We start from the raw sequence: 8,843 nt of genomic DNA on the forward strand, positions 1-8,843 counted from the left end.
AAGGAAGGAAGGAAGGAAGGAAGGAAGGAAGGAAGGAAGGAAGGAAGGAAGGAAGGAAGGAAGGAAGGAAGGAAGGAAAAAAAAAAAAAAGACTCCATAATGCAAAAACAGGCTTGATAATTAGTGAAGTCCATGTAACTAGAGGTTGTAAGGCCGAGGTCTTTGTCTGGAATGCTACAGAGATTTAATATTTGGATAGCAGCTAGATTAAAAACCTTTAAGTAACTTTCTAACCCTAGATTCATTGCTTCTAAAAATAATAATAATAACATAAATGAATCATATGAATAAGATTGTAGCCAGGCACGGTGGCTCATACCTGTAATCCCAACACTTTTGGAGGCTAAAGCCAGAGGATCGCTTGAGGCCAGGAGTTTGAGACCAGCCAGGCAACATAGGAAGACCCCTTTTCTACAAAAAGTCAAAAAAGTTAGTCAGGCATTGTGACATGCACCTGTAATCATAACTACTCCAGATGTTAAGGTAAGCATAGGAGTTTGAGGCTACAGTGAGCCATGATCACGCCACTGCTCTCCAAGCTGGGCAGCAGACCAAGACCTTATCTTACAAAAATTAAAAAATAAGATTGCAATGTTGGTGGGCAAATTTAACCTATTGGAGAGAAAAAATCTGAGAGGCATCTGCTTGTGTTCAAGTGCCAATTAAAAAATCAAGTAGCTCTTCTATTAGTTCAAGTAGCTCCTTTAAGGATGTCTGGTTTTTAGCCCAGTTCCCACTAGCACAGGTGAAGTAATCTTCTAGGTATGGTAATGTTGATGAATACACTTACCAGGTTTTGCCCACTCTAAGCACCAGGATCTTGACTGTAGTCATTTGACATAAGCCCATCTGGTCCAGCTATGCCTGCATGATTCCTGAATGGGGTTCTTTATCTTGGGACCTTGTGAAGACAGCAGAATCACTGGTTGCGAGTGAGTAAAGCTAAACCCTGGAGTGAAAACTATGTCATTTATTCTAAGGTTCCCCTGACGCTGTGTTCCTCTGAGTCTGGAGGATTGTCAGGGGCCACTGATAAAGACTTCTAGCTCATGAACTCTAGGGAGCTGCTGGGAAACCTTCTTTGGGGATAACCGAAACAACAGCTTCTGTGGTGCTCTGGATTCCATTCCTCTTCTATGCCCCGCTCCATTCTCATCTCACTCTATCTGGGACGGAATGTTATGTCTGAATCAGTGCCCTTTGTTTTAGTCTCTCCATTTCCATTCACATGAGAATTCCTTTTCTGTGATATCTTTCTCTTTAGTGGCTTCCTCCAAGAAGCACTACAAAATGTTGTCTGCTTACCCCAGAAATAGCTTCCTTTTCTGTGTGCCTGTGCAGGGGCTTGCTCTGTCTGTCTCTGTCTAACCTGGGTGCCCTAGGATCTGTCTTTGTATCCTTTCTCTTTGTCGTATCATACAGTGACCAACCATATTGATTTGCCCAGAACTGTCCTGGTTTTAGTACTGAAAGTCCGATGTCCTGTGAAACTCCTCTGTTGGTCACTTTCAGAGGGCAGAGACATTGTATATGCCTTTGATAGAAGAAGTTATTTCCTGAATGGAACCAAGTTGAAAATAAATTCACTCCCTATTAAGATAAAGCAGACCTGGGTTGGGTGCAGTGGCTCAAGCCTGTAATCCCAACATTTTGGGAAGCCAAGGCAGATGGATCACCTGAGATCAAGAGTTCAAGACCAGCCTGGCCAACATAGCGAGACCCTGTTTCTATAAAAAATAAAAATAATTTTAAAATACTTTTTTTTAAAGCTGAAAGGAGAGCTGACCTTGGTCAAGGCTACACAGAGAGCTAGTGGCAGAGCCACACCAGAAGCCAGATGCCTGCTCCCTGTTCAGGGCTCCCAGGTGTCCTCTATGGGAGGGTCCCTGAAGCTTTCCCATCTGGCAGCCCAGACAATGCTGGGAGCTATCCATGTTCACATCTGCTTCCTCACCAGACTAGGGGTTCCCTGGGGCCTGGGATGTGTTCTGACTCCTCTTTTACAAAACCAGCATATCAGTGGGGTCTGGGCACCTGGCTTCCCAGTTTTCCACAGGCAGACTGGACCATGACTGTCCTGACAACCTCAGGGCTTCCTGTCCAGTGCTGCTACAGAATCAGACAACACTGGACTCTATAGAGAGCTCCTAGTCCAGCTCCTGTATTGCTGCTGATAGGCAGGGGGAGGCCCAGAGGGGGTTCTGACCCAGCCACAGTCACACAGATGGTAAACCAGCAGCATAGCCTGCCCACCCGGAATGCTCTAAATCAGAGCACAAAGAGTTTGGCTCAGATACCTTCTCCTAGAGCCCCTCTCCTAGCGGGATGAGGGTCCCTAACTGCCCACCTCCCCAGACGCTGTCTTCCCAGAGCCTAGCCCCTCCTTGACTATGACAGGCTTTGGGCACTTCACTTTCAGCCTTCATACCCGAGACCTCTGCAGGTCGGCCCAGCTCATCTGCCCAACCCAGGCCATGCCAGCTGCTCCTTCCTCTCCCCAAGCCAGTGCTGCCTCAGTGGGAAGAACCAGGTTGGAGCTGAGCCTATCCCATTAAACCCCCAAGCTCTACCGCTTCTTGGCCTGCTAAGGCCTTGACCCCCAGAGGTTCCCTTTTACTGGGCCCTGAATAATATTTTCTGGGGACCCCCATGTGGCTGGTTAGCAGTTACCATGGGCTTTGCTGATAATTAGAACAACAAGATTAATAGTGCTCAGTGGGACACAGAACTTTATGGTCTATGGGGACTTTCCCATGTATGGAGCAACTATTGGTATCCACACGTGACAGATGAGGAAACAAGCTCAGAGGTGAAAGGGATTGCCCAAAGTCACACAGCAATCCAAAGACAAGGCAGATTTCCTAACTCTCACTCCAGCCTCTGCACCAACTAATGACACAAATGAAAAAGTTTGTGAAAATTTTCTGTGTAAATGTAAAATGCTGTGCTATTGGCTGCTGGGATCCTTCAAGTGTATTGAAGCTGGAGGAACAAGCATGACAGAACAGAGAGCCACTCAGTCTCCCAAATCCACACTCTTGCCCTCTCTTGCTCACTCTTAATCGTTCTTAGAGGCTGATATGGCTTGGCTCTGTGTCCCCACCCAAATCTCATCTTGAATTGTACTCCCACAATTCCCACATGTTGTGGGAGGAACCCAGTGGGAGACAATTGAATCATGGAGGCAGCTTCCCCCATACTGTTCTCTTGGTAGTGAACAAGTCTCACGAGATTTGATGATTTTATCAGGGGTTTCCGCTTTTGCGTCTTCCTCATTCTCTCTTTGCCTGCTACCATTCATGTAAGACGGGATTTGCTTTTCCTTGCCTTCTGCCATGATTGTGTGACTTCCCCAGCCAAGTAGAACTGTAAGTCCAATAAACCTCTTCCTTTTGTAAATTGCCCAGTCTCAGGTATGTCTTTATCAGCATTGTGAAAAAGGACTAATACAGTCAATTGGTACCAATAGAGTGGGGCATTGCTGAAAAGATACCCAAAAATGGAGAAGCAACTTTGGAACTGGGTAACAAGCTCAGGTTGGAACAGTTTGGAGGGCTCAGAAGAAGTCCTGTCTTGAGTATGTCTTTATCAGCAGTGTGAAAATGGACTAATACCCAGGCCTTATAATTCTAAGCCCAACCTCCTCCAGGGAGCCTTCTGTGATGTGGAAGCGACTTTGGAACTGTGTAACAGGCACAGGTTGGAACAGTTTGGAGGGCTCAGAAGATTGCCCAATCTTGAGTATGTCTTTATCAGCAGTGTGAAAATAGACTAATACAGAGGCCTTATAATTCTAAGCCCAACCTCCTTGAGGGAGCCTTCTGTGACTTCGTCTTCCTCCAGCCTCCAGTGCTCTTTCTCTCCCCTGGATTGACCAGGACTGGCTGCCAATGCCACCATTTTAAAGATTAGGATAGCTGAGGCTCATTCTTCATTCCACATTGAATGAGGTTGGCTTTGCACCGGGTGTGTGGTCACAGGCAATTGACACAGTCTAGTGGGGTAGCCAGTCAAAACCTTGTCCAAACCTTGTCCATCATATCCACTGTGATCTGTGCTACTGTAGAGCTGAAGGGCCCAGAGGAGGAAATGAAGCCGACTTGCATCATGGAAGACATCTCTTAAATGGGTCATAAATTTCAAACAGATGAATAGAGTGCAGGCCACAAAGGAGGGGGTAAACAAAGTCATGAAGTGTAGAAAAAGCAGGAGGTGTGTTAGAGGGGAGATAGAAGTTGGTTTGGGCTGCAATATAGAGAGACTGGGGGTCTCCAAAGATGAGGCTAAAGAGGTTGGCAGGGGCCAGAGGGAAGAGAGTCTTGAAACTAAACACTCAGCCTGAGGACATTGGAAAGCCAGAACCAGGCCTCAGACAGAGGACTAACATAGGTAGCTACATGTTTGAGAAGGCTCATACCCACTGTGCACAGAGAATGTCTTGGAGTGGGAGAGAGAGACCAGAGGCAGGGCAACCAGCCAGGAAGCTTGGTGGTGAGGAGAAGAAGAGGGAGGAGTATTAATGACAACGATAGCAGATGATGGCTGCCCTTTATTGAGAGCTTACTTGTACTAATGGCTGTGCCCTGGTAGTCACATACTTCATTTCATTTAATCCAAAGAGCAATTTCCATTACCTTTGTTTTATAGATGAGGGAGCTCAGAGGGTTAAGTAACTAAGCCTGCTTTGGTCATTCTGCTGGACAAATAGTGAGTTAGTGTAGAGTCCAATCCATCTGCAAAGCCATACCTCTTAACTGTAAAAGCTTAGAGAATCTGGCTGGGCATGGTGCCTCACGCCTGTAATCCCACTTTGGGAGGCTGAGGCGGGTGGATCACTTGAGGCCAGGAGTTCGAGATCAGCCTGGCCAACATGGTGAAACCTCACCTCTACTAAAAACATAAAAATTAGCCAGGTGTGGTGGCACATGCCTGTAATTTCAGCTACTTGGAAGGATGAGGCAGGAGAATCTCTTGAACCTGGGAGGCAGAGGTTGCAGTAGGCAGAGATCAAGCCACTGCATTCCAGCCTGGGCAACAGAGTGAGGAAAAAAAATTTGGAGAATCTTCAAGAGGTAGAATAGTCAGAATTTGACAACTGATTATGGAAAGGTCCAAGATGATGCCCAGTATTCTGGTTTGGGGGACAAGACATGGTGGTGATGTTGACTGATGTCTGGAGCTCAGGAGACAGGGTGGATGCAGGCAAAGACTTGGGAAGCATATACTAACGACAGTGAACAAGATCACCTAGGGAGAGAGTGTAGTGTGAGGACAGAACCTTGGGGCGAAAACATGAGACTGAGGCAGAACAAGAAATGTCTGCAAAAGATACTGAGAAACAACAGCCAGAGAGCACGAAGCAAAACCAGGAGAGTGTAATATCACAGAGGATCCCTAGGGCAGCTGTGGTCAGCAGCATCAAATGTTGCTGATGTGCCCAAGAGGACAAGAACCAGATGAAAAGTGTCTGTGGGGTCCAGTGATGAAGAGTGCCCCAGGTGTGAACTGGTGCCCCAGATGTGAACAGGCCAGTGGAACAGTGAGCATGGAAGGTTGAGAGTGAGTAAATGGAGAGAGAATAGATAACGTCTTCAAGATGTTTGCCTGTAAAGAGACGACGTGGATGGGCGCCTCGCGAAGATGGTGGCGTGCGTGGCGTGTGGTGCCCGTGGTCTGGCCAAGTCTCAGCGCAGCGCACCGGCCGGCATCTCGCTGTCCGGGAGCCCACACCCACCGGGTCCCTGACCCTGCGCCCCCCCGCGCCCCTGACCCCCCGCCCCCCCCCGCCCCCCCCCCCCCCCCGCCCGCGCGCCCCCAGCGCCCGGTTCCCGGCATGCCTCGCGCCCGTTACAGGCAACACGCTCCGGAAGGGTGGTCCGCGCCGTGGAGGAGGTGCCCGGAGCAGTACCCAAGCTGACTCGGGTTGCAGTGATGATGAGGCAGCCAGTGAGGCCCGCAGCACCGCTAGTGAATGCCCCAGCCTTCTCAGCACCACTGCAGAGGACAGCCTTGGGGGGATGTCGTGGATGAGCAGGGCCAGCAGGAAGACCTTGAGGAAAAGCTGAAGGAGTATGTGGACTGCCTCACAGACAAGAGTCCCAAGACCCGGCAGGGTGCTCTCAAGAGCCTGCGCCTGGCCCTGGCGTCGCGCCTACTCCCCGACTTCTTGCTGGAGCGCCGCCTCACACTAGCTGATGCCCTGGAAAAGTGCCTCAGGAAAGGGAAGGGAGAGGAACAAGCCCTGGCTGCTGCTGTGCGAGGCCTGCTCTGCGTGCAGCTGGGCCCTGAACCCAAGGGTGAGGAGCTGTTCCACAGCCTGCAGCCTCTGCTGGTCTCTATGCTCAGTGACAGCACAGCTAGCCCTGCTGCCCGGCTCCACTGTGCTTCTGCTCTTGGCCTGGGCTGCTACGTGGCTGCTGCCGACATCCAGGACCTAGTCTCTTGCCTTGCCTGCTTAGAAAGTGTTTTCAGCCGGTTCTATGGCTTGGGTAGCTCCACGACTCCTGTGGTTCCTGCCAGCCTGCACGGCCTGCTCTGTGCTGCCCTGCAGACCTGGGCATTGCTGCTCACCATCTTCCCCAGCACCCAAATCAGCCACATCCTTGACAGGCAGCTGCCCTGGCTGCCCCAGCTCTTGTCCAGTGAAAGTGTGGCGGTGAACGTGAAGAAGAGATAGTGCGCTTCGGCTTTGAGGTGCTCTACAGGGACAGCTGGGCTGGTCACCGGATCTACACTGCCTTCAAGGAAGTGCTGGGTTCAGCTATGCACCACCACCTCCAGAGCAATGAGCTACTCCGTGACATCTTTGGCCTGGGCCCTGTGCTGGTGCTGGATGCCACTGCCCTGAAGGCCTGCAAGGTTCCACGCTTCGAGAAGCACCTGTACAATACTGCCACCTTCAAAGCCCGGACCAAGGCTCGAAGCCGTGTGCGGAGCAAGCGGGCAGACATCCTGTGAAGCAGGACCTGCTGAAGAGGAGACTTTCTATGCCCTTGGTCCGTATTTTTAACAGAAGACAGTGCAACAACTGGTTTCCACCAGTATTTGTCACTTTATTTTTTTAATGACAAAACCAAAAACAGACATGGGGTGGGTAGCTGGGGGTCCGGACACTTGGGACCCTGGCCCCTTTGTCCCTGCACTTAGCCCTGTGGCCTCTTCCTGCCCTGTCTCAGGTCAGGCTAAATATGTGCCTGTCCCAGGGCTGTGGGGCAGGCCCTAGGGGGCCTTTCCCTTCCTTTCCTTTCCTTTCTCAGGCCTTGCTCCCCCAGGTTGACCCACTCTTAGGGGAGTAGTGGCGTCTGGACAAATGCCACCACAGCAAGTGGAGAGGCAAAGCTACCTGGAATGGATTTGTGTGCTAATTTTTAAGGATTATTAGAGATAATTAAACAGAATGGTCAGGCTTCTTAAAAAAAAAAAAAAGAGAGAGAGAGATGTGGATGGTTGGAGACTGATGAGATGTGTCCTAGTCAGTTCAAGGTTTTATAATAAAATACCTTAAACTGGGTTGTTTATAAACAACAGAAATTCATTGCTCACAGTTCTGGAGGCTGGGAAGTCCAAGATCAAGGTGCCAGTGGATCCGGTGTCTGGTGAGGGCTGCTCTCTGCTTCATAGATGGCACTTTCTAGCTGTGTCCTCACATGGTGGAAGGGACCAACAAGCTCTCTCAGGCCTCTTTTATAAGGGATGTAATCTCATTCAAGAGGGCTTCACCCTTACAACCTAATCACTTCCCAAAGGCCCCACCATTAATTACCATCACCCTAGAGGTTAGGTTGGCTTTATTTAAATTTTTTTAAAAAAAAAACAACCTTTTTTTTTTTTTTTTTTTTTTTTGTAGAGACAGGATCTTGCTTTGTTGCCCAGGCTAGTCTTGAACCCCTGGCCTCAAACAATCTTCCTGCCTTAGCCTCCCAAGTAGGTGGGAGCTGAGACCATGTCTGACCTTTTAAATTTTAATTTATTTATTCATTCATGCATTCATTTAATTTTTTTAGATTAAAGTCTCACTCCAACTCATACCAGCTGGAATGCAGTAGCACCATCATAGCTCACTGCCTCAAACTCCTGGAGTTAAGTGATCCTCCCACCTCAGCCTCCCGTATAGCTGGGACTACAGGCGCATGCCACTATGCCTGGCTAGTTTTTTCCATTTTTGTAGAGACAGGGTCTCACTATGTTGTACAGGCTGGTCTTGAACCCTTGGCCTCAAGCAATTCTCCCACCAAGGCCTCCCAAAATGCTGGGGTTACAGGTGTGAGCCACCACACCTGGCCAAGTTTTAAGATATGGATTTTGAGGGAGCACAAACATTCAGACCATAGCAGGAAGTCAGGGAGAATTTTGTTGTACTTTAAAATTTTGAGATACTTGAGCGTATTTCCCACCATTCATGGGTAGGAAGCAGCCAGTAGAGAGGCTGAAGGAATGGGAGAGGAAGAGGATGGTCAATAGAGGAGGAAAAGGAGGAGGAGAGCTTCCGAAGCCAGTGTCTGGGCTCCCAGGGCATTGAGTGGGAGACAAGAGAGTAGAAAGAGTGTAATAAAGGTCAGTGTGCAGATTTGGCGCTGCAGGGGGAGTTCCTACCCTCACTTAAGGCTGGAGTGGTGGGGGAATTTTGTGAAGATATTGAGACTGTAGAAGTGTTTGTTCCCCCATTGAATGCGACCAGGAGGCAGTATCGTGGTTAAATGCTCTGATCTTGATGCCAGACTAATTTGGATTCAAGCCTGGCATTTAGCTCTCCGAGAACCTGTTTTCTCTTCTGCGAAATGGAGGATTGATCATCAGGTATTTCTTTTCCTTTTTTTTTTTTTTTTTTTTTTTTTTTTTTTTTT

General features: G+C 49.0%; 1 pseudogene across 1 annotated transcript; it reads left to right on the forward strand.

The window, feature by feature from the left end:
* The first annotated feature begins 2,390 nt into the window (after positions 1-2,390).
* On the forward strand, positions 2,391-7,409 carry LOC112605929 (annotated as a pseudogene). The gene is made up of 3 exons (XR_003115572.1): positions 2,391-2,516; positions 5,613-5,759; positions 5,819-7,409. The product of XR_003115572.1 is annotated as an interferon-related developmental regulator 2 pseudogene (transcript).
* Positions 7,410-8,843: the final 1,434 nt, after the last annotated feature.

Source organism: Theropithecus gelada, chromosome 14, assembly GCF_003255815.1.
Source record: "Theropithecus gelada isolate Dixy chromosome 14, Tgel_1.0, whole genome shotgun sequence".
Lineage (NCBI taxonomy): Eukaryota > Metazoa > Chordata > Mammalia > Primates > Cercopithecidae > Theropithecus > Theropithecus gelada.